Here is a 27,377-nt window from a genome sequence, read left to right as displayed (position 1 = left end):
ACACTACAATTTCAATATATCATTTTTATTCAATAGAAAATATTTTTAAATTTGATTTGTTACTTCTTTGTTAAGCCACATGATATATACATGTGTGCTGATTTGTATACAAATATTTGAAGATGTTTCAGACATCTTGGTTATTGAGTTCTAATTTAATTCCACTTCAGGCCGTGAAATTACATTTTAATTTTTTTTTAATTTGTTGAGGTTTAGGGTATTTTAGGCCCAAAATATGCCCTACCATAGTCAATGTTCTATGATAAGAATACAAATTATTTTTAAGAGCATATATAACATAGAATTCACTATAGTAAATCACATTCTAGATCTCATCATCTAGGCTATCAAAAAATTTTTTATTGATTTCAGAGAGGAAGGGAAGGTAGAGAGAGATAGAAACATCAATGATAAGAGAGAATCATTGACTGGCTGCCTCTTGCACACCCCCTACTGGGGATTGAGCCCACAACCCGGGCATGTCCGCAGGCCACAGGCCGATGTTCTATCCAGCTAGGGCTAGGCTATTAATTTTAAGGTTGGGTCAATCTTATTCAGAATTGAGCTGAGTTTGTGTTTTGTTGTTATTATGATTCACAATTGGCTTCAAAATCCTCTGGACTTTCTTACATATGTGTGCTTAACCAGAAAGTTTTTCTCAAGTCTCCTTTATTCTCAACTTTAGGTCTTAAATTTGTGTGTGTACCTCATAGAAGGTCTGCCTATATTCTTGTCTTTCACCAGGCAATAAAATTGATATTGCTTGACACCTGATTATTGATCCTGCTCGTGGGATCCAGGGGGTTTTCTGTTGTCCCACTCTAGCCATGAATCCCTGTGTCTCAGGGGTTGAAATCATTCTAACTCAAGGGTTAAAATAATTTTGCAATGATCCTATTGCTCCCCAAATTTTTAGAAGTGGTTGTCCTAAAATTTCTTTAATCTGATATTTAAGGAAAAGTAATTATTTTATATGTTATAGTGACTTTTTATTTTATTATTTTTGTGTTACATTATTTCCAGCTATTTACACCGTAAGCTAAAGCCAGAAGTCTCTTTTGGTCCCTCCCCCGCGGCCCACAGGCTCCTATTGCAGCAAGGAGGGTGGTGGGCAGGCAGGGCAGTGAGCACAGAGAGCAGCAGAGGACGGGTGGGCAGGGCTGTGAATGGGGTGAGCAGTGGTGGGTAGGCGGGGCAGCGAATGTGGCAGGCGGGTGGGCGGGGTAGCAAGAGTGGTGGGCTACTGTGTGTGAATTCGTGCACTAGTCCTCTAGTATTATAATAATTATATATGATGTTAGATGGGTACTAAAATTATCGGGTTGATCACTTTGTAAGTTATATAAATGTCTAATCACTATGCTATATCCCTGATCCTATATAATAAAAGCCTAATATGCTAAGTGTCTGACCATTCAACCAGTCTCCATGACACACACTGACCGCCAGTGGGCAGATGCTCCAACCAGTAGATTAGCTTGCTGCTGGAGTCTGGCCATTTGGGACTGGACGAGACAGGCCAGACACACCCTGGAGCCTTCCTGCGGTCCCTCCTTGGCCATGACTGTGCACCAGTGGAGTCCTTCAGCCTGGCCTACACCCTCTAGGAATTTTGGACCCCTTGGGGGATGTTGGAGAGCAAGTTTCAGCCCAATCCCTGCAGGCCAGGCTGAGGGAACCCACCAGTGCACGAATCTGTGCACCGGGCCTCTAGTACTAATATAATATTGTATGTCAACTGTAATTGAAAAAATAAAAATGTATTAAAAAAATAAATGAATAAATGAACTCATATTAGCAGAGAGTGGAGTGGTGGCTATAGTTAATATTACTCTATTTTACACTTGAAATTTGCTGAAATAGATCTTTTTGTTAATCCTCACCTGGGAATATATTTCCATTGACTTTTTGAGAGAGTGAAAAGGAGGGGGAAAGACAGAGAAACATCGATGTGAGAGACACATGGATTGGTTGCCTCCCGCATGTGCCCCAACCAGGGCTAGGATCAAGCTTTACCAGAACTGAACCCAGGACCCTTCAGTCCATGGGCTAATACTCTAGCCACTGAGCCAAACTGGCTAAGGCTAAAATAGTAGATCTTAAATATTCTCACCACACCCACACAGAAGATAACTATGCAAGGTGATGGATATGTTCTAGTAAATTAGCTTGTTGTAGTAATCATTTCTCAATGTATGTGTGTGACAAAGCATTACATTATATAATTACAATGTAAATATATATAATTTTCACTTGTTAATTAAATGTTTAAAAAACTGGAAAATATAATAATAAATATTTGCTGCATTAAGCGACTAGGTTGTGGTCGGGGGTGGTTAATCACCAATAGATAACTGATACATTATTCATTTTATCTTTTATGAAATTTCAAATAATTTACTGTCAATATTTGTCAACTTCTTATCTTTCATTTTTAGAATTCTTCAGAAATTATGTAATAGTTTATTTTAACTGCCCCCCGCCAGCCTGGTCATCCCTCACTGCCCCTTTGCGGGCCTGCTCACCCCATGCAGCCTGCTGCTCAGTTGTTTGGTCACCCCTCACTGACCCCCTGCCAACCTGGTTTCCCCACACAGCCTGCTGCTCGGTCACTTGGTCGCCCCTCACTAACCCCCCTGCCAGCCTAGTCATGCCACGCAGCCTGTTCGGTCATCCATTCTGTTGCGATGGTCGCTTAGGCTTTCATATATACAGATATCAATTTCCTAGATTGTCCAGTTTTTACCTTAAAGATATTATAAATCTTGGTCCTAAAATGATTGGGCAAATAAAAAAAAATAAGTCATCATGGTAAATGAGGGTACAGAACAAAGTTTCATAAGGAACACAACTTCAAGAGTTGTCTATCCTTCTGCACTCAAGAAATTGGAGCAAGATAATTGGCTGTCCCAATTGGGTAATTCTACATAGATGACAGTGAGCCACACTGATAGAGGAGTTTTTTGTAAGCTGGTTTTTAGCTTATATCATTAGTGCATGGAGCTAGATTTTGTAGTCGTACATTTTCTTTTGTCAGGATAATCCATTAAGTCAGATAGAATAACAATAGAAGTGTGGGTGTTTTCCAAAATAATGACTAAAATGGAGAGTATTTTAGGTGACTGAATTTTTGTTGGTATGTTTGGGCATTGAGCTATAACTTCTATTTATTCTTTGTATAACAATCAACATTTAGAGAACTAATAAAAAATATCTCAAATAAATATACCAAATTTCTCAGACATTTAAAATTGGCTAGAAATACTAAAATTCCCTTAAATATTTATATACAACTAGAGGCCCAGTGCACAAAATTTGTGCACAGAGTGGGTGGTGTTCCTCAGCCCGACTTGCACCCTCTCTAATCTGGGACCCCTCAGGCGATGTCCGACTGCCGAGTTAGGCCCAATCCCACAGGGATCTCACAGGGATCGGGCTGAAACTGGCAGTCAGACATCCCTCTCACAATCCAGGACTGCTGGCTCCCAACTGCATGCCTGTCTGCCTGCCTGATTGCCCCTAACAGCTTCTGTCTGCCATCCTGATTGCTCCCTAACCACTCCCCTGCTGGCCTGATTGATGCCTAACTGTTCCTCTGCCAGCCCAATCGCCCCCAACTGCCCTCCCCTGGTGGCCTGTTTGCCCCTAATTGCCCTCCTCTGCCAGCCTTCTTGTGGCAGCCATCTTGTGGTGGCCATCTTGAGATGACGTGAGGACGGCCATTTTGTGGCAGCTATCTTGTGATGACATGAGGGCATCGTGTGAGGGCATGAGGATCACCTAGGCTTTTATTAGTATAGATAATAGCTTTATGTTACCTTCCCTATAGTACATCAAATAATATAAAATATAAACAAAGCATTCAAATGTTTATCAAATGATTCAAAACTTCTTGTTATTTCCACATAACTTATAAAATTGTATCCAGAAACTCTAAAGGCTGGAACCAGTAGAATCACCTGGAGGTGATTCTGATAGTGCTCATATCTGAAAATCACTGATCTCTATTCCTTTACCAGTAGCTCATCTGTTTTCTCCTCCCTTTGTCCTCACCCAAGCTCTACCATATATATTTTTTTTTAATATATTTTATTGATCTTTACAGAGAGGAAGGGAGAGAGATAGAGAGTTAGAAACATCGATGAGAGAGAAACATCGATCAGCTGCCTCCTGCACACACATCCCCCACTGGGGATATGCCTGCAACCCAGGTACATGCCCTTGACTGGAATCGAACCCGGGACCCTTCAGTCCGCAGGCCGACGCTCTATCCACTGAGCCAAACCGGTTTCGGCTACCATATATTTTTGGTTTACAGAAAAATTGAGCAGAAAGTCCCTCAACACTATGATTCGTCTTTCAACATTGCCAAAATATTTGATAAAGTAACTTTTTGGTCTGGAACAAATGCATAGTAAATATCATCTATATTATTACGAGAATTGGAGATTTCTTATTTTGTTATTTTGCTGTTGGTTTACAAAATCCTATAGGTGGAGTTCAATATTTTTTTCCTATTTCTGTCATTTAGAAGGGGGTATTGGCCAAATATGTGTTTGTCAATCATTTGTGCACATTTCTATTTCTTTGAGTCTATAATTATATTGTCCATTAAAAAAAATATTTTCATGGGACATATTTTCACCAATAACATCTAACACTTGCATTTCCTAATGTAAAAAAGGGACAATATTGACCAACTTTAATTAAAACATAACATGTTTGTTAGGCTGTACTTCTATTTTCTTCATTGTGGCTAATAAAAAAAAAGTCTAATAAGAGTTAACCATGTGCCAACTTACTATGTGATGAGAACTGAGTAAAATGACATTTCAAAAATTACCTTCTGATCAAGTGTACAGAGTCCAAGTAAGTAATCAAAGTTATTGCTAAACTCTAAATATGAGTTACATAATAAATGCAGGTAGAAATCACTTAGGTAAATGTAATTATAGATTAAGACGTGTACTATGTTTGAAAGAGTTTTCTGATTTCAACTTGAGAGTACAAAATGGTTCCTTCATGTTTATGTAAGTCTGATTTTAAGCACTTTCAAATTTTATACACTGTGCAAATCAACTTAGGAAATGGACACTTAAAATCCTATATGTACTTCTATATCCTGAAAATATGTCTGCCTCTGGACCAATAAAATAATAGTATTTGGCTGAAAAGGAAATTCTGAATTACTACTTTCTGGAGACATAATGTAATATTCAGTTACTTATCCTTTTTCAGGATCAAATAGGATAAGGAAGCCAAGTTCTACATGCATGTCAGGTGTCATTACAGATTAGTTAATAGCTGGGAATGAAAGGCCTGTGACTCTAGAAATGACAGCAAGGGAAGTAGTTCCTGAATTAAACAGTGACTCTGCTCACATCCTCTAGGAGCACACTGGCCAACTTCTATGTTTGTGGAGCTGTGTAGTCAGGAAAGGCTCAGGAACAGGGTGAGACTCCCCTTAAACATAAAGTGGGAAAAACAGAAAACAGAGTCAAGAGTCATGAGCTGGCAGTGCCTCCATGTTCCACAATCGTTGTCCTCTTGATGCTCAATCAAGCTGGCTCAGACACTGCTCCTTGCTTCTCTGCCTTGCACATTGCTGGTCATGAGTGCTGATAGGCTTGTGAGACAAGAACCAGGAATATAGAAATGTTTTTAGAGACTTTATTGCACACCAGAATCCTCTGGAAAGCTTATTAAAACACAGGTCCAAAGGCACCACCCTCTTTTTTTCACTAGTTCAGGACGTCAGCCAAGAGTGAGTTTTCAAGCGTCTCAGAAGGTTCTGGTGCATGGGTCAGCAGCAAAGCAGCATTTCTCAAAAGAGCTTCTAGATAAATTTGATTGAAATTACTTTTTTCACTTGTGTAAATTCCCAGTTTCCAAGCCCACGCCTAGAACATTGAATCAGCGTCTAAAAACCGTGAAACCTGAGGTCTGCAATTCAGCACGTAACCTAGTGATTGTTACTCATACTTCACTTTGACACCCAGGACTAGTGGTTTAAGGGCAACTGCTGCACCTCCCTTCTCACCCCTGACACACTCTCACACAATTTACATCGAATTTCATTGTTTTCCTAAAGAAAACTTTAATTCTGATTTAAGCGAAACTTAAAGACGATGAAGTTTAAAATGCAAATACCTGGTAAAGTTGATTGAAAAGTAAATGATGACTTTGATATTTCTAATCTTTCCTGAGCTCAATCCTGCCCTTGGCTTCCTCTGTAACTGCTTCTAAGGTTGGTGTTAGTCTTCCATTCCTTATGGGGAAATTTTCAGTATTCATTTCACTTGACAGTATTTGTCATTTTGGGGTTTGGGGATTATACACTTTTCTCAACTTAGAATGCTCTCACTGACTCATTTATGTGGTTACCATCTACTTATCCTTCTAAGTTCATCTTAAACATCACCATCTCTAGTAATATTTCTGATCTCTCAAGTCCAGGCTATCAGCATCAAGGAACCTTCATATTATATATACAACACATCACTCTAATGTTCATTTATTTGCCTTGGTTTCCCACCTGATCAGTTTTGTCAAACTTTTTTTCTGTAAAGTGCCAGATAGTAATTATTTTAGGCTTTCCAGATCATGAGAACTCTGTCACAATTACTCAACTATGTCAATATAGCAGGAAAGCAGCAATAGATAATTGTAACAGCTGTGTTACAATAAAATTTTATTTATCAAAACAGTGGGGAGATTTGACTCATGAGTTATAGTTTGCTGACCCCTGCATCAGACGGTTAGCTAATCATGTCCATTCTTATTCACCACTGTAGTCTCAAATTTTAAAATAGCCTCTGGCCAATGGTAAGCATGCTACACAGATTGGCTAAATTTAATCTGTATTCTGTATAGAATTTGGTTCCATTTTTCCATATACAAGCAAACAAAGGCATAATCAGTGGTTTTAAAAAGGTAGAAGCTTATTTTTCTATCATGTAAGAAAATTCTGGAGGTAAGAAATTCAAATTAGCTTGACAGCTTCACTAGTCTCAGTATTTTAAAGTCACTGGTATCCACCTATCTACTCTTCCAACATGTTACTTCCATTCTCAAAGGGACTTCATTTATGCTTGCATGAAGAAGATAGGAAGTTTATTTAAGGAGACCTCCTGGAAATCTGCTACATATTCACTGACATGAAATTGTCCAGAGCATAGTCCCATTTGACTGTAAGATAGGATGGGATATACGGTTGTTTAGCAAGTAGTACTAGGATCAGCTAAAAATGGGAAGAAGTCCAGTCACAAAAGTAAAAATGGGAAATGGATGTTGGCATTTTGTATGTATGTTCATACCTGTCATTGGAGCTTCCTTGGTATTATGCTCTAAAGCTAAATCAATGTCAGTAAACAAACCCCAAATATCATCTAATGAATCGCTGAAATGTGGCAGTGGAAAGGAGAAAATGTTCCTCATAATGTTCCTTCCCACCTTATGATCATATTAGTTCTTAAGCATGAGGAAATGACCCAAGCAGCTTCAAAACTTTCATTTTTTTATTGTTTTTGCTTACAGATGAGCCCCATTCCCCCTTTGCCCACCTCCACCCAGTTTTGAGTGACACCCAGAAGTTCACAAGTAAATTGCCTTCCTAAAATTTTCATTTCATGATTAATGTGTTTACATGTACTCTAATCTCTCATCCTATGCTTCAGAAAGGCAAATCATGTTTATGTTAGGCCAGCCCCACCCACAATTTCTAAAGCAACTGTTTTTGTGCATAAAAGGCAGTCTGAAACATGCATAATTACAAATGTTTATATCTGTTCCCAATCGCTAGGCCAGAGCACAGAATTACTCTTGTGCTGGTGCTTACACAGTTGACCCAGTTGTTTATTGATGTTTTGGTTCTTGGATTATATGCACAATAACAACAATGTTCTGATATCTGACATCTGTCAGATGGCCGGATTAGCACACAGGAAGAGATGTTGGTCTTCTTCATGACAAATGGGTATTTGATCATCAACAGAAGAGTTCTAGGGTTGAAGATTTTAAAAAATAAAAACTTGCTGAATTAATTAGTTTTCATTATTGAGTCCCTTTTCTGTTCCTATATAATTTTGTGGGGTTTTCCACTGTCATACTGTATGTGGGAAAACATGGATCTCTCTCTCTCTCTCTCTCTCTCTCTCTCTCTCTCTCTCTCTCTCTCTCTTCTCTATCTCTATCTCTCCTTTACACTCAGCCAGCTAGCTATGCATGTAAACCTAGACCTTACTCAATAAACCTGAATCTGTTTTAGTTTTAATATTCTTTCAATGCTCAAATTTTATATATTATAATTCTTTTTTTGAAAGTAGAAACATTTAAACCTTCCATTTGTTAGCTCACTATTTTTACCCTGGTGACCTGGCCTAATTTAAGGAATCTAAAATATTAGAATGTTGGTCTCATATTAGTTCACTAATACATTTTTTTATATTAGTCTACCAGAAGAAAATAGGTACTTTAAAATACTTCCATTCTTCAACATTTGAAATTTATAAAAATTAAAATTAAAAACACTGACCTTTATATTGGGAAGATATTATAGAAATAGCAGTGGTCCTCTAACTATAGTGTATGGAACCTGTAAAAATGCCTGTAAAAAAGCAAAGACTGGAACCTGTTCACAGTCTTTGTTTCTAGAGGAGCTAATTCAATAAATATAGGATTTTGCCAAGAAATCCATATTTTTAAATAAGCAGTGGTCTGTGGTTGATGCTTTTAAAATAATGGGATAAGTATGTTTGACTACCGCTGCTCATATCATTTTCTTCAGAAGCATGATGTGTGTGTGTGTGTGTGTGTGTGTGTGTGTGTGTTCTATTGTATTGGCCTTAGGGGTGATTTTTCCTTCTTTCTTAATTAGCACCTTTTGATTTTTTTTATTGAATATATTGTAGTGGCATTGGTTAACAAAATTATATTTCTTGGGCTACTTCTCTGAAACATCTCTTTCCCACTCTCTACTTCCCCCTGGCCCTAGTTTACTTCATTTATAGCAGGCAGTATGAGTACTAAAGTTCTTTTAGCAGAGCTGAAGTGCATGGTACATTTGGGGTAATGGCAGAACACAGTGAAGCTAAATTGATTTTCTTTAGGTTACAATTTTGTACCTTTATCCTCCATGTATTCTGTGGCTGTTCCCAACTCTGCAGTCTATTTTAGACTTGGTGCTTTGGGGATATTCTGATAACAGAACCCTGCAAGGCCATCGTGTCTTTCTTCTCCAGGAAAAGTTGCAATATTTTTACATAATGAGATTGAAATATAGTTTTTAAAAGCCATTCTTAATTTTCTCTTCAGTAATCTAAATGCTGTAGAAAAATTAACATGTTCAGCTATTTGCTGACCATGCTACTACTAATTTCAGGGTTTTATAGAATTCTAGTAAAAACTTAAAAGCTTATTCACATTCCAGTATGTTATTTACATATCAGTGTTGACTACTGAAAGTCCATATTCCTTTGTATATATCAGGTTACTGAGAGGGTCATGACCATGTTCTCAAAATTACTTGATTTCAAATGTAAAAGTTGTCATTTGTTTGGTATTCATCTGTACTATGTGAGTTCTTAGCCATAACCTCATGAGAATTGTTATAGTTCTGACTGTCTAAAATATAACTAGTATAAATTGTTCCATGACCCTAGGATATAGAAAATATGACCCAAAATAAAAAGATAATTTTTATATCAGAGTAAATATCCTTAATCCCCCACTCCCTGACTAAGAAAACATAAATACCAGTTGTTTGGGGGATATCCAATCCCCTTACTATGTTCAAGAAAATGTGGGGACTCAAAGGTGCCCCCTGAGCTACAAAGCCCACACAACTGTTTCTCCTTGGACTAAGGGAGGATGTCATAGCCATTTGAGAAGCTGTGTTCAGGATTTCAAGGTGGCTATGGCCTAAGGCAGAGTTAGAGTAAAGGGGAAGAATACATGATTTGGAGAATACATACTGGAAGTTAGGGAAGCAGGGTACAAAAAGAATAGAGAAAATATCTATACCTATAAGCATAGAAAATAAATTGAGTCCTCAGGTCCTGCTAAAGGCATTTCTGTAATAGAATGAGCAAACTATAATTTAAAACTGCTCAAAACTAATAGTGTAAAAATATTACCCTGAAGGATATCACCATTCATCAAAACTGCCAGCTAGAGACTGGGGGAAATCTGTCCTGGAAACCAGCTAATAGGTTGACCTCAATTCCGCATTGTCACAACTGTGTCTGAACTGCTCCAAACTGCGAGTATAAATTGAAAGAAGCACACACACTAAATATTTACCCTCGGGTAAGGAAACACTTGAAAACGGTAAGTGGCATTGCTCAAGGACACAGTCTCCATTCAGAAATGAATGTCTTACATTCCCTTTCAGGCGGCATGAACACTTCTGCTAAGACTTCTAACGCCTGCTTAGTTAAAGTCCCATCTGGTAGAGCTGACTGCAGTGTCACTCTCAGCAACAGTCTCATCGAACCCCACATATTGAATAGGTATACAAGATCTCTGTCTAACTTGTACGTGCACTTTATATCTCCAGGCTGTATTTGAGGCATCCGGCTCCAGGGCAAAATCCTCTGTGTGATATTTCATGACTGATCATAGGCAAATACAAGGCTTTGCCTGGAAAACCTCAAGGTGGGGGGAAACTGTCCTCCCCCAAAAGACTTGGTAGGTGGCCAATACATTGCAATTTTCTGGAGGGAGTTGTAGTCAAGGATTCACGCTCACGTGCATGTCCTGCATTCCTAGCCCATATGCCTCTCTTTGGAGGTCTCCTTAATGAAAGTCCTTGCTTGAGACACTTTTCTCACTCAGTACTTCCTTACTGATAGCACATCCTCTCTCCCTCCCCGAGCCCTGTGGGTTTACAAAACAACAGGTGACACTCATTCAGGGATCATCTGCAATGTGAACGTCCCCCTATTTGCGCAGATCCACTTGACCAATGCCTGATGCTATTGTTCTATGGAGAAGAAATGGAGCATTGGAGAGCTGGTGCCTATTTTTGAGTCTTACTTACACTATATCAGTAAGGGAATAAATTTTGATGATTACCTTCAGTTTGGCTCATTGTCCTAATTGACCACCTAGAAACCTGGCAACTTGACAGTGGTGTGAAACACACAAGTCTCTCCAGGAAATGCTGGGATTAACAATATAGCTGGAGGAAACGTGTTAGGAGAGAATGAATGTTTCCCCTCTTTATCCAGCTAGTGATTAACATATCCAATCAAGTTTTTATCTATACCAAGGCTGGCTAACTGCCCACAATGTAATTATTTCAGAATGTGAGATTTATACTTAAAAGAGAAAAGACATGTCTAGCATGTGTCTGCAAATTGCATATTCCTTTGATGCATATTCTGTTTTGAGAATTATCAGGCCGCTCTCGCTGAATGCCTCTGCTGAAACTAAGCCAGGCTTGGTGTTGTGGCTTACTGGGAACAAGGAGCTGGAGAGAGAGAGAATGCACATAATGTTCTCTTACTGATATGAGTGAGCTAAAAGAATTTTCCTTCAGTGCTGTGGCTTCTACCTGTAAGCTCAGGGTAGCAACTGGAATTCAGAAGAGAGTAGAAAACCAGAGGAAAGGGAAGTAGGAAACAAAGTGGATTATTCGAGGTTTCTCTGCATTAGCCATACTGTATATATATGCATGTATATAAAATTGACTACCCAGAGACATCTTAACCCAGTTTTTCAAGTCATCTTGTTCAAGTCATCTTTTTACCAACTTGGGGGTTCAGGGAAGTTGTGTACTCCCAACTCCAGGACATTATTCACATAGATATGTCTCAAATTTAATTGGCATACAACTCATCTGGGATCTTATTGAAATGCATATTCTGAGTCAGTAGGTCTGGGGGTGGGATCTGAAACTCTGTGTTTCTAACAGGCTCTTAGAGTTGATATCTCAGCTGCCAATCAAAGGCTATAGACTGTAGACTGTGATGGAAAGAGACCCCTGCATTTGTGCTCTGTACAAGTTATTCACAGATATTCACAGTGTCCTGGTCTTCAGCACTTGAGATCCTGCAAACCATGTTACTTATTATGCTTTTTATAAACTTCTTTAAAAATATATTTTTATTGATTTCAGAGAGGAAAGGAGAGAGAGAGAGATAGAGAGAGAGAGAGAGAGAGAGAGAGAGAGAGAGAGAGACCAATGATGAGAGAGAATCATAGATCAGCTGCCTCCTGCACACTCCTACTGGGGATTGAGCCTGCAACCCAAGCATGTACCCTTGACTGGAATCAAACCCAGGGCCTTTCAGTCCACAAGCTGATGCTCTATTCTCTGAGCCAAACTGACTAGGGCATTTTTTTTTACCCAGCAAAGGAAAAAGCAAAACAAAAATTCTTCCTTTTCATCTACTACATTCTTCCTACTACTTTTCAAAAAACCACCTTCTTGCTAGCCTAAGTTACTGCTCTTACTACTCTCACTTCTCGCAGAGACCAGGTAACACATGTAATATTAAGGCCTGCTTCAGTTCCTCTGTGGCTACCTACTTTATTCTTATTCTTGGCTGGCATAAAGTATAGCATTTTAGGATCCAGCCCTAATATTTCATAATTTGAAATCATAGAATATTCAAGACATTTTAAAAAATTGCTCAAAAGCTAAGGAAGACTCAGTTTAATAGAGCTACCAAGCAGACTTTTACTTTTGGCCATGATGGAGTAAGAGGAATTACATTTATTGTTCAGCCTCACACAATTCAAAACATGGACAAAATGTATGAAATAATGATTTTTGGATATTAGACAACAGATAGCAAAGTGCAGTCATTCTAGAAGGAAGAAAAAATCCTATATAATAAAAGCCTAATATGCAAATTGTCCCCTCCAGTGATAGTTCAACCAGGAGTTTGACTGTTCACTATGACTTGTGCTGACCACCAGGGGACGACGCTGGACATGGCGGGCATCAGTGACTCAGTGCTGGCAGCAGGCAGCAGTGGAGGCTCTGACAGACCCAAAGGGACCCAACAAGAGTGGAACTGCGGCAGGATGGTGGAGCAGGTGGAGCAGGCACCAGGTCAAGATGAGTGTGAGTGGTGGTCTGATCATCCCGCTAATCACCCTGCAGACAGTGACCAGTGGTGGCGGGGGGTGAGGCCGCTGCTGGGCTCCCAGGCACTGAGGGAGCAGGGCAGGAGGCCCACCCCCAATTGGTTGCCTTGCAGGCAGGAAGGTGGAGCAGGTGAGGGGGCGGCACCAGGCCAAGGGGGGGTACCAGGTGGGGCTGTGGGGCTGTGAGGCTGGGGGCACGAGCTGGGGCCCGATCTCTGCAGGCCTCCCTGAGGGACCCCACCTGTGCACAAATTCGTGCACCTGGCCTTTAGTAAACAATAAAAGCCCTATGATTGCCCAAGTTTCAGGGATAGAGTTAAGCATTTGAGGATGCAAAACCTGAATAATTCAAAGGGTATAGTACAGGAGAGCAGAAGTGCACAAAGAACTCTGGAGATATGAAGCAGATCCTCCTCCAATTATCAGCTGAGTATTGATCAACAAATATATGCTGATCAATGTATCAGAGGCTGGAGGAAGGAGGAAGCAGAACAACTACTGAGACTGAGGCTCTCCTAGATTGTGTATTCAAGAATGAGAGAAGACAGGAAGCATCAGACAAAATATTGAAAAAGTCACTGCCTCTGGAATGGGGTCAATCAAGCCTAGACTAAAAGTTACTCTGACTTTGCCTACAACAGTTTAAACAACCAGCCTCAGAGAATCAAACTGCTTTCAAGTAACTTAATTGTGTCTTAAACAAAGATAATAACTATTTAAAGGGGTTAAAAAAACTTACATGTATAAATGAAATGTCACAAACTATTTAAAAAAAAAACTGGCTGAAAATTTTCAGAATTTATGATAAAACTTTAAACCTACAATTCCAAGGATTTCATGAAACTCAAGCAGAATATACATTTAAAAACTACACAGAGGTATAGGTAATCAAATTCCTAAGCCACTAGAAAAGTTGGCTTATAGTGTAATGTTTTGTAAAATGGAACAGTGTCAGATGACCTTCTCAATCACATTTTCACAGGTGTGTAAAAAGAAAAGATGAGGAAATTCCGTTGCCATATATTAATAATGAAGAAACTTTTATTTTGTTAACTACATTTTTATGTTAGAATAAAAATCCACAGTTCATATTGAGAACGGCTTCACAATCATAGCTCCCAGTTCCACTGGATTTCATTTGTATTTTAAAAATTGTCAGCTTATCATATGATTCTTTAAAAATGCAAGAAAGAAAACAAAAACAAATAGAAAAGGTTTCCTCATGGTATAGAAAATAATAAATGTTTTGCCCTGGCAGGTGTGGCTCAGGTGGTTGAATGTCGTCCCAGGTACCAAGAAGTCTCCAGTTCGATTCCTGGTGTGGGCACATGCCCGGGTTTCTGACGCAATCCCCCAGATGGGGCATGAAGGAGGCAGCTTATTGATGTTTCTCTCTCTTTGTCACCCTTCCTCTCTCTCTAATATCAATTAAAACATATATATTTTTTTTAAGTTTCATCCCCACCCTTCCTGGGGTACACTCTAATATGGAATTTGACATTTAAAATCAATTTTAATGTGGGAAGGTAGAAATAAGATTTCAGTCTTTCCTTTGATATTTGCATATTGTCCTTCCAGTTAGATGTGGTTATATTATTTATGCCCATTCTTTATATTAGGCTTCATTTGTAGCAACAAATAGTGAGTGCTCACACTACAAAACTGTTAGAGGTTCTCAAAAAAAAAAAAATCAACACTAATAAATAAAACAAAATCATTCCTCCACAATGTACATTCTAGAATTTACACAAATTTTTCTTCAATATTTTTAATGAGAATACTTAACATTAACTATTGTGATAACATGTTTATAAGGGAATACTACAGTAAGCTCACTTTTTTAAAAGCGCTCTTATTTTCTGCCTCATGTCTGTTGAAATATAATTATATGAGAGTTAAAATTGTGACTCTCATACTAATATGAAATGAACCTTGTCAAAGATTTTATTTAACCCACTATGATAAACTGTTAAAATCAATTCAATGAGAATTCTGGAGACTTATATTCTGTATAAAATTTATTTTCATTGCCATGAGCAAGAATCACTTACATTGCTATGTAATGCAATTTCAGGATACAGTTGCATAACCTCAATTTTCTCCAAGTTAATTTCTATTTTTCATAGGTGGACAGTCCTATAGAATGAAATCACTGCAGAAGGTCCCTTATACAATGCCCAGTACTCCATTTAAAACACATCTGGCGATCTCTTTGCACATTTCAAAGCTTTGCATAAATTTCTAACTAATAATATTTGTCATTATATTAGTGCTGTTAAGATTCACTAAAATTCATTAAAACATCATATTTGATTACTTAGAAAAAATATATTTTATTTTGATTTTTAAAATTTATTTCTTATGAAATTTAATTTCAGCAAAAGGTAAAATCAGATGAATTCTGGAGAGAAAAGCTTTGACAATTACTTACTTTAAATTATAATTAACGTGTAAAAATTATAGCATACAGGTTTTCAAACAATAATTAGACTGTGATTTCATCTGAAACAAATATTGACGTCTGGGAGATAACCTTATCAATCGTTCTCCAAATTAGAATAATATTAGTTAATTTTTTGAGGCCAGGAAAAAATGTATTCACTATATTTTAATCACTTTCTAAATTTTAAGGTAATATATCTAAAATTAACTATTACCAGTTATCTCTTATTTTGCCTCAATAATTTTTCCATATTTTCAGTAAGTAGAGCATGAAAGGTGATTATTCAATTTCCTTAGGTTTTTTTGGTGGGAGGGTAGAATGAAAACCAAGTAATTTAAATACTATAAAGATAGTGCATTTGAAATTAAATTTTACTGTTTTAAATTATAAATGTAAATACTTAAGATTAAAAAAATAATTCTAACACTTGTCTTTGTTTTTCTTGGTAGCTCTTGGATACATATTGTCAATCACATGTCAACCTCTAAATGAAAGAATACTCATTTTTATTTTTATTATTCATTTTATTTCTATTTTAAACACAACTGCAACCTGTAGTTTTATAAAATTTCATGCTTACTTATGTGAATATATTTTCTGTGCCATCTCATGACCATGTCAGAGTGCAGCAATACACGTTTACCCTGTAATGTGTTGTTTTAAAACATACTAAAAAAATCTATTAGCATTAGTTCATGAGTGTCTCCCCCACAACAAGCTCACTGCAGACCCAGTCATTTCTTTTTCCCTAAGATACGATGGAGTTAATCCATCTTGACCAGTAACACAAAGTACAAGAAATCTTTCACAGGCAATTAAAGTGACAGAAAAATATATAACTCTCTCCTCAACCTCTTTGGGATGCACCTTGTGAATTACTTCCTCTGGCACCTCTGTGCCAACTTTGTTTCCCTGCTTGGCGACTACAGAGTAGTTTCATTTCAAGTCACGGATTCTGGATACCAACCAAGCTGGCAAATGAAAAATAACTCAGCCGGGGCCATTTCACCCACCAGTGATCTCTGTCTGTGAGATAATTCCTCCCTGAGGTTTCTTTCTCTCCACTACTGTGTTCTTACAGGCCTAACACAGGGCAGCAGGCTGGTGCCACTGTCTAAAGTTTCAATTAAGACACGTGGAGATATCAAAGAAGTCACAAGCAGGCCTCCATAACAATGCCTCATGTTTCGCTCTCCGTTCTAATTCAGAGATGGCAAGATGCTTGAAAAATGTAGTTCATTAATCCGCGCAACAGACCCCAGAGCTGGAGAGGACAGGGAGGAAGCCAGCAACAGGATCAGGTTTGAATAGTCTCTCTGTTGGTTGTATACATTTGGAACCGACTGTGAAATCTATGTGGACATACTGAACCCCCTGGTTAACCTCATGGTGCAAATACGTTGATCAAAGGCACTCTGTCAGTATCTGATTAAGAGCTATGTAAGAGCACTGAAGACATTTCCTTCTGGTTAACAACTCTGATTACAGGGGCTCCCGGAGTGCGTGTTCCTGTAGGCAGTCAAGCAGGTCCCTGGGCTCCAGCTGGAGCACTAGGGTTTCCCAATGGCAGAGCTTCCTGTTGCTGAAGGCTTCAATTCATTCACAGCTTGTAAATCAGTAGCCTGTAAATCAACAGATTGAGCTACTACTGTTTAAAACACCGTTTCCTCAACAACCTTCCTCTGGTTTTGTTTTCATATATCAAGGGCATGAAAAAAAAGTGTCCAATTTTTAACACCTGCACCGATGGGACTCGGCAGGAGAGGTATGTTACACCGAGCTCTGCCGTTTTGTTTTTACTTCAGCAAAGCAAGAATTTAGTGGCTAAAGTCATGATAGCATTTACTTAGAGAAATGATAGAGTTCTATTTTGTGGAAATTAAATTGTATAGTCTACATGCATTTCAACAAATTTTAATGACTGATTAAGAAATATAATGCTAAAACTGGAATGATATTCAAGACATGTTGATTCTCCTGTATTTAATATGTGTAGATAATATTTTGAAATTGATGTGAGTTTATTAATTCAATTATTTTGAATATTTTATATGACAATGCTTATTAAACCAGGATCAACATCAAGAAGACTAGTTAATTACAGAAAATCTTCTGTTAATGATCAGTTACAGGGTAAGGTATCAAAACACAGATAGCTGAAAATGTAACAAACTTCTAAATCTGTGGCTCTACCTATTATGAGGGCATTTTAGATAGCAATATCAGGTATCATATATTATATAAAGTATTATAATAAGCTTTTACTCATTATTGCCATGTCTACCTAAGAATTCTGTGAGATCATTTATAAATTGTAATATTATGTTCAAAGTCAATATTAAGCATTGATAATTATTATACAAAAATTAATAATTCCATTTTGTCCTGGTCCCTCTACTAAATGTAGCAATATTCACCTTAATCTATACCCCTTGCCAGGAATCTGGGACTGTCCATAGATTGACTCTAGGTTCTATGATAAAGGGAATTTTAGAACTAGCCCTTTGAATAACATTGGTAGTGGTAGTAGTTGTATATCCTTTAAATAAACTTGGATTTAAATGACCTTGGCTCCTAGAAAGAAGTCTTTAGAAGCCAGAAATCTCCTTCTGGGGTAGAGTAGAAATGTGGAAATCTTACTCCATTTTGATAAAAAGATAGCTGTTTATATGGTCACATATTACTTAGTAGCACACAGCTTTGCCCTTGGGGAATTTGGTCTAAATTCCTAGAAAGGAAAGTGTAATTCCTGGGGAGAAGACTACATAAACAAGAATAAAACAAGTAAATTAACTTTGGGGTCATATCTTACTTTGCAGGTAAAAATTTTCCCTTTTAGTATGAAGGAGCTCAGATTCTCCAGAATCTAATGAGCTCAGTGACAATGGCAGAGAAAGTGCAAATAAGCTATCCTAGAACTTGGGGGAAATGAAATTACAGGTTATGGGAAATGCCCCATCCATAGTGATAAGAGTGAGAGTCCCAATTACTACCCAGAGATTACCACTCTAGAGAAGGGGAAAGGAAAGGGTAATCCAAATTCTAGGATCAAATTTAGATGGGACTGTTGTTCAGTGCATCCAGGATGGAAGTTGAACCCTGGCTATATTTTATAACAAACTGCTCTATATACACACACAATTAAGTTTGTAAATGACAACAATCATACATTTTTCATGCATTAGTCCTTCCATGATAATCTTTGTCTAATCGTTTCCCTTTCTTCAAATCCTTTCTATAGCTACTGTCACTTCATTAGCAACATTTTTTCAGAATTCCCACTTTCAATAACTATTTGTCTCAAAGCATCAAGTGTTTATTAGTTATTCAGTCCACATGCAAACCTTAAAAGAAAACTAAATGTCCTCTCAATTCATCTCACCCATAAAAATAATAATTATTGCTACTTGATATGCTCAGTCCCATGACACAAGATATGGGGTTGTTTATTCTGGCTCGCTAAAGGCGGAGCCAGAATTGTCATTTTACTGTCACCTAATGACCTTTCTTTTATGACATGCTTTGTGTCTGTTTATAGCGATGATATTTCTGACTCATTATAGTCAGCATCAAGCACACTCTTCTTAATTGATTAGTGCTCTTCCAGTCTTCCTTATCATACTTATGTTTTGACTTCCCATATTCTCTGATCACTAAGCCTCAAAATCTGTCATTAATAACATTCCTATCTCCCAAACATGACATATCTTCTAAAATACTCAGATTTCTTCCGTTATAATTGATGTGGTTAAACTATCTGGCTGTGTATGTTCTAGGGAAGTCCCGGTTCCAGTCTTCCACGTCAGTTCATCAGAGACTTCCAAGAATGAAAAAAGGAGGGAGGAGGAAATCAGCAACTGGAATCATTACAAGTTCATTTCATGTATTCTCTAAAATATGTCATATATGTCATCAGTAACCCAATCCATGTCCATTTTGGGTGAGACACTACATTTCAATAATTTAATTAAATTGTGACATAAGAACTGGTTCAAATTTCTTTGTGTAGTAAGGAAAACAACTAAGGGGAAACACTGACAATCCATCTGGGTTTTCTTGTAATTCAGCCTTGATCAGGAAATAATGCTTCATATCAGACTGTTTGAGGCAATGTTTCCAAATGAGGTAAGGCTAAGATGTATATATATATGGTGTCCCAAAAATATATATATACTTTGAATAATTATTGATTCCAATAAGTTAAATCTGAAAAGAAAAAAACATCAATTTAGCTATCAGCTGTTAAGTGTGTATTTATATTTTTGGGATGCCATCTGTATAAGAAGAGAGAGGAGAGAGAGAGAGAGAGAGAGAGAGAGAGAGAGAGAGAGAGAGAGAGAGAGAGAGAGACTGCCTGAAACACAATGGGACAATGGGTTATTGAGAATGTTTTTTCCTTTTGAAAGATGAAGATTGTTTTCTAAATGCAGAATTGAAAAGGGGGCTATTTGTGTATAAAAGATTGTCCAAGTGAGTTAACTTTACCATGAGGAGAAAGAGCACCCATGGGGGCATGCCATCCTTCTGAAGAAATAAATCTTGAATGGCACTCTCCTTTCTAACTGATATAAAAGAGTAGCTATCTTAACTACCATTTCAACCTTTATTTAAGGTACAATAAAATGTGTTTCTTAGAATTTCACATTTAAAAAAATAAATAATATGTGTATTTCCATGGTAAACTAGCATGACTATATTTGTAGAGTTTGATGATGTAGGGATGGCTCAAAGAGAGCAATAGTCTGACTTGCTTAGTAATTTCCTGAACAACTCAGCATAAACAAATGGGAGAGGAATCAAGCATATCTTGTATAGACAGACTCCTATATAAAAGTCTCGTTGGTTCATAAGTAATGGCAAAGATAACTAAAATTCTAGGAAATGCCTAACATCTACAAGATGTTGAAGATGTAAGAATTGATTGCCACTTTATATAGTAGGAAGTTTGGCCTATGGAAATAAAAAATATGGATGTGATCACTGCCACATCTGGATAATATTATTTATCTCTGTATTGATCTTTTTTTTTCTCCTTATTGAATTTCTTGCAGTTACCATCACTAATAGAAAAGTTACTGTTACAACTCTTGAAAACTTACTTCCAGTTCACACTTTACTTATCCCATAATCTCAAAGGTTTACCCATCTGGCTGTACTGGAAATATTAGGGAAATTTAATAAAGACCCTTCAAATTTTCTGTTGCATTTTTAACCTTATAGATTTTGCTAATGTCTACTTAACTGCACAAAAATGCATTTATGTTTTTTCTTCCAAAAAGAAAACATAATGAAATGTTAATTGAAGCATTAAGATTTCTGTTACCTGTTATTGTTATATAATTTATTCCATTTTCCCTTCTTCTTACAATGTACATTAAAAATCATTTTTTTAATGCTGTCAGAATTTATAAATATTTAAGTATTCTTTTAGAGAATTTTACCTCAAAAACATGTTTGTAACAGTTTTTTGTCACTATCTCACATTGTTTCTTAATCCTAAGAATCACAGCCTTACATCAGTAAGATCATAGGGGATATCTTATTAAATTTTTACCTAAAGAAAATATGAAGTAGGTAGTATTACTTTCTTATGTTATAATTTAAGATGTCAAAAATAAGTAACTTGTTTAACATAGCCTTATGGGTAAGTGGAGCAAATCTCAATTTGTCTTGTGCTGGATCTTACACTTATTAGTTAAGTCCACCAAAAAAAAAATCAACAATCTACTAATTGAAATACACTGTAAAATAAATACAATTTAACAATCTACTTATATAAAAACCATGGGTCGAGGTGGGCACCTGGATTCTGAGGTTCCCAGGGCGTCTGGATGGGACGGGACAGGCTGGAGCTTGGGGAGTTGCGGGGGGAGTTAGGTTTGGGTCGTGTGTGGTATTTAAAGTTAACACTTTGTCAGTGATGAAAGCAGCACTGTTTACATAAAAGCCATTTTTAAAAATCTCGTCAGTTAGAAGCAAAGGAATGAACGTCAGTTTTGCATGAAGGTGCGTCAGTGAAGGGCGGGTGTCCGTGCCTTGTGGTGTCTTTGTGGTTGCACGTGGGGCTGTACCTCTGCCCGCTCCAGCACCCCTGCTGTGTCCTAGGGTGGGGTGCCTGTCAGTGTGGGGGCAGGAAGGATCCCTGGAGAGTCTTGGAGAAAAGGTTTTGTGTTCTTGGGTGGACTCACCCTCATATTTATGATCTTAATTTATACAGCACTCACCGTGGAGCATATGCCTGCTGTGTTGCTATGTACATAGTCCACGTCAGGGGTTGTAAATAAGTGGTTGTGTGTGTAAATAAAAGAAGCCTGTTTTGGATCTCTAAAAAAAAAAAAAAAAAAAAAAAAAAAACCATGGGTGGTGTTCGTCACATACAAACAAACAGCCACACAGTCGCAACTGAATGGAAGGAAGTCAGTCCTACAGGGGTTGTCTTGGCAATGGCTACGCCCACCCTCGAGCTGTTTCCCGGAGCTGTTTCCTGTAAGGGCGGGGTTTGAGGCAGGAACCCACCCTGGGAGCATGGAGGCAGATCTTTCTAAAGTGTGGGTGAACCTGAGTGGGGCGGCTGAAAGGCTTAGAAAAGACAGACAAGAGAATGAAAGCCGGGTCTCGGTGGGACACTGCTTCTCTGAGAGACAGCGACCACATCCACAGCCACGCCTTTATATTATAGCAGATGCTACGAGGCAAAGTAAGGGTGTGACCAAGATGTTTACAAACATTCTCCTGGGTTTCAATTCTACTCAATTACATGCACCTGAACTCTATCAAGCCTACATCACTCAGGCACATGGGGCAACGTGTTCCGACCATAGGTTCAAGCTTACAACTACAGCTGTTGGCTATAATTGTGCTGGGAGGACCCTGCCCTCCAAGCTGGGACTTGCACATGCCAATGAGAGGACTGTGCCCTCTCATCAGTCCAAGGCTTGAACCTGTCCAAAACACTGTAGTGGCTCCCCACAATAAAGTTTTAATTCTGTTTCTTTGTTACTAATGTTGTGGCCCCACCCCATAACAAAGAAACAAAGGAAAGTTTCCCCATCGAATTTCTGAATAGTATTACTCCTTCGGGAATGCCATGTCATAAGTTAAAATTGAAAGTGGGTGCAATCATCATGCTCGAGAAATCTCAATAGTAAATGGGGTCTTTGTAATGGTACCTTTTTATTATCAAAAGTTTACGACCTAACATTAGCGAAGCTGAAGTATTAACAGGATCTGCATAGGGAGAGGCTATTCTGATTCCAAGAATTAATTTGTCACCATCTGACACTGGCCTCCCATTTAAATTGATTTGATGACGGTTTCCCGTGATGCCAGCATTCATGATGACTATTAATAAGTCACAAGGACAAACTCTAGACAGAGTAGGTATGTTCCTGCCTGAACCCGTTTTTGCACATGGTCAGTTATATGTTGCTTTCTCTCGAGTTTGAAGAGCATATGATGTTACAGTTAAAGTTCTAAGTACTTCATCACAAGGGAAATTAGTCAAACACTCTGAAAGTGTTTTCACTCTTAACATTGTTTCCGGGTAGTTTTTATCATGCACTAACAGGTGGCACGGGCCATTTTTGCTAATTTTTTGCACAAATGGCAACGTTCAGTAAAATTACGATAACTTTAGTTTACATATTTATACGGTACCCGCATTCTACCGCTAGTCTATAAAAAACGTATCCCACGTCTATAAAATAAGTGTCCCGTGCTCTACTGCCAGTCAACATAAAATGTGTAAATGCGTTTCCCACATACAATGTATTAATATGGTATACAGGGAGATATTAGAATAAGTTTAATCACTTTATCAGTCATTGTTTACATCACTGTTGTTTTTATATTATGTTTTTGTTGTTTTCATATCATGTTTTTGTCATTTTTATATCATGCCTCTGTTGCTGTTATATCCTTTTGTTACTGTTTATTTATTAATAAATTTATATATTATTTTCATATACATTTTACTAATTTCCTTTCATCTCTCACACTTCTATTATAGAGAAAGGGCAAATAGCAATATTAAAATATCTCTGCTAATTAATTCCCTTTTTTAAAGAAATATATTTTATTGATTCTTTACAGAGAGGAAGGGAGAGGTATAGAGAGTTAGAAACATTGATGAGAGAGAAACATGGATCAGCTGCCTCCTGCACAGGCTCCACTGGGGGTGTGCCCGCAACCAAGGTACATGCCCTTGACCAGAATCGAACCTGGGACTTTGAGTCCACAGGCCGATGCTCTATCCACTGAGCCAAGCCGGTTAGGACAATTAATTCCCTTTTAATGTGCACAAATTTTGTGCACCGGGAATACTAGCCTATAATAATAAAAGCATAATATGAAAATTGACCAAATGGCTAAACAGTGGAACGACTGTCCGACGACCTTCCAGGAGGTCAAGCCTCAAAGCTGTGGCTTTGAGGGCCAAAGCAGCTGGGGCTGCAAGGGTAGAGCCCCTTGCACGAATTTCATGCATCGGGCCTCTAGTATATTATAATAACAAAATATTTATTTAATCTTAAATTATAGCGGTTCTCAATCTGTGGGTCGCGACCCCTTTGAGGGTCAAACAACCCTTTCACAGGGGTTGCCTAAGACCATCCTGCATATTAGATATTTACATTACTAATCATAACCGTAGCAAAATTACAGTTATGAAGTAGCAACGAAAATAATTTTATGGGGTCACAACATGAGGAACTGTATTTAAAGGGCCCGAAGTTTGAGAATCACTGAATTATAGTAATAAAAGTGTAGTGTTATTATCAAAGAGCAAAATATATTAACCTCTATACTTTTAATTGGTCAAACTTTAGCAGATATTATGTATTTATTTTTTTAATGTTTTTATTGATTTCAGAGAGAGGAAAGGAAGGGGAGAGAAAGAAAGAAACATCAATGAGAGACACTCACTGATGGGCTGCCTCCTGCATATGCCCTACTGGGGATGAAGCCTGCAACCTGGGCATGTGTCCTGACCCGAAATCAAATGGTGACCTCCTGGTTCATATGTCAACATTTAACCATACTGGCTGGGCAAACTTTGGCAGATTTTAAAGAGGATGTTAGTAAACAGGAGCTAAATTAGTGGTAGTAAGAATGATGTTAAGATCTAAAATTATGTCATATGAATAATATCTTGAGAACATATACCATAGAAATACAGACATAGGAGGAGAGAGAGGCATTTTGCAAGTGCCCATTGGAAAGAGGTTAAATTTGATAGAGATAATATTAGGAGGTAGAATGAAGACCAAGAACTAGTAGATATGGAAAAGCAGATTTTTCTCAAAACAAAACAATGTTAAAGTTATTAAATTTAGAAAGATTTAAATCATCATGGGAAGAACATAACAAATGTTGGGTGGCCAATTAAAGCATGATGTAAAATAAAGTCCTTTCCTAAAATAAAAGTTTGTAATTTAAAATAATTCACTTCTAAAATAAAAAGCATGACTACAGTAACAAATCTTATCAGTAATGAATATATTACATAGACCTCTACTTTCTATTCTGTCCCTTCCTGGGCCCTAGGCCTATTCCTTAAAGACTTGCCTATATTATCAGTTTCTTGTGCATTGCTCTAGAGATACTCTATCTCTATACAGGCATTTAACATAATTAGTAGAACATACTATAGACATTTCTGAACCTTATCCTCCCCTTACAGATAATTTTATATCATGATTTAAGACATGTCTTATTTTTCTTAGTAGCTACATAGGGTTCCCTTTAATATATGAAGTATAATGTATTGCACTAGTTTCCTATTGTAATTATATGGGTGTTTTCAGTCTTGTTCTGTAATAAATATAAAAATGTGCTTAGTTTATATCTGAGTCTATATTAGAATATCTCTAGGATATATTTGTAAACATGAAATTCCCCAGTTAAAGGGGATCTTTATGTTTGAAATTTTGATAGATATTTGTCCCACACAGAAATTTATATTGTTCTGCACACACAAAAATGTGCAATTAAAACTTTCATAAAAATGCAGTTTTTGTTTATTTTTTCTTAACATAAAGTTAAGTGTCCTTTATATTACAAAAATTCATTTGTATTCTATTTTACAAGTAACTTCTGTTTTCATGCCTATACTATTTTGTTAATGAGCTGTTGATCTTTTTCATATCAATTTGCAGAAACACTTAATATTTTAAGTAAAATCATTAGAATTGAACTGTCAAATTGTTGCAAATAGGTTTTCAAAAGTCTGTCTTTTGATTTTCTTCCTGCTATTTGTAATGTTAATATATCTTTTCCTCATTGGTATGTGACACCTTTACTGTGTAATATTTTCTTACATATGATCTATCCATTCATTTGTCGGAATCTACCATGATGTTTCAAATATATATTAATAATTGTTTAGGTTGGTTTTGCCGAATTACTTTTATTTTTCAGATATCTTGTAACTATTTTTACACATTTTCCTCATATCAACTATAGTGTCAACTTAGATTAAAAATAACGTGCACTTAAATTTGTTTGAATTATTTAAAATTTTTAAATTAGGCATCAGCAAATTCCAATTCAGAGCCATATTTATTCATTTAGATACTATCTATGGTTATTTTTATGCTATGACAGGAGAGGTTAAGTAGTGACAAAAACCATATACAGCATAAAACCAAAAATAATTAATACCTGAGCCTACACAGAAAAAGTTTCTTGATCTCCATTCTTGATTAATGTTCTGTAGTTTGATATGTTACCAAATTTCCAAGATAATCATCAAAACTCAGTGACTTAACACAATAATATTGTATGACTTCTGTCTATTATTCATTCAAAGCAACTCAACAAGAGTTGTGGTGGAGTAGTCAGTTCTCATAATAGCTACTCAGGGACTCAGGCTAACAGATTTCATTTTGAAATTTTCTACCATAAATTCTGTAGAAAAATGTAGTAAGTTAAACATGTTAAATCATGCACTGGCAGTTAAAGCTCTTTCCTGGAAGCAACACATGTAACTTCTCATATTTTATTGGCCAAAGTAAGTCATATGGCCATATTTAACTTCAAGGAAGCAGGAAAGTCAATTCTACATGCCCAAAAGAAAAAAGAGACAAAAGATTTTTGATGTGCGGTGTTAATGGCTACCATAATTAATGTAGACAGACCTGTCTTTTCTTAAATATTGAGGCATCCTACTTAAGAATATTATATGCCTGGAATATTCATTAAAATTTAGTATCAGTCATTTATTTCCATCAAACAACTGTTGAATAATGTTTGGTATGTTTACTGCTCAATACTGTAATTTCTGTTATTCATATAAATGGGATTTATAATTACTTATTTACATAGTGAAAAATATTGATTTTATGTAGTACTTTTTATTACTAGTCATGTTATTAAAGATTATTATTGTTCTTAGTGACTTTTCATGTGTTCCCGTGGGATGTTCTAGGTACACAATAATTTCTTGAGAAAATAATCATTTGTCTTTGACTTAGCTTATATTTAAGGTGCTTTCAGTGTTCAAATTTCTAGATTATGCTTTGCCTGAATTTGTATCCTACAGTTTCTTGCTTGATTTATTGATTCATTGATTTATTCACTCATTTAGTATCCAATTATTCTTTAACATGTGAAGAATATTTTATTATGAACCACAGATTGAAAATTGAATAAAGCAGAGAGTTCCTACAGGAACTTATTTATATAGCCAGATATATTAGTAAATAAGTATGCAATATAAAAATCCTATATGTAAAATAAAAATGATATCATGTGGAAAAATCTAGTAAAGTATGTCAGGTTTACTACTGATTGAAATTTAGCAGTGAGTAAGTGCATAGGTATGGTCATGTTCCAAGTTCAG

General features: G+C 37.0%; 1 pseudogene across 1 annotated transcript in view; it reads left to right on the top strand.

Annotated features, from left to right (window-relative positions):
• The first annotated feature begins 2,808 nt into the window (after window positions 1-2,808).
• Window positions 2,809-27,377, top strand: part of LOC308515406 (large ribosomal subunit protein uL10-like) — a 62,044-nt pseudogene continuing 37,475 nt past the window's right edge. The window contains exons 1-4 of the transcript in view: window positions 2,809-2,917; window positions 5,886-5,957; window positions 7,537-7,599; window positions 10,391-10,508. The product of the transcript in view is annotated as a large ribosomal subunit protein uL10-like (transcript). The remainder of the gene's footprint in view (window positions 2,918-5,885; window positions 5,958-7,536; window positions 7,600-10,390; window positions 10,509-27,377) is intronic.

This window comes from Myotis nattereri (assembly GCF_964212035.1).
Source record: "Myotis nattereri genome assembly, chromosome: 3".
In the NCBI taxonomy this organism is placed as follows: Eukaryota; Metazoa; Chordata; class Mammalia; order Chiroptera; family Vespertilionidae; genus Myotis; species Myotis nattereri.
Note: the sequence above shows the minus strand (reverse complement) of the source record. Positions and strands in the feature narration are given on the sequence as shown.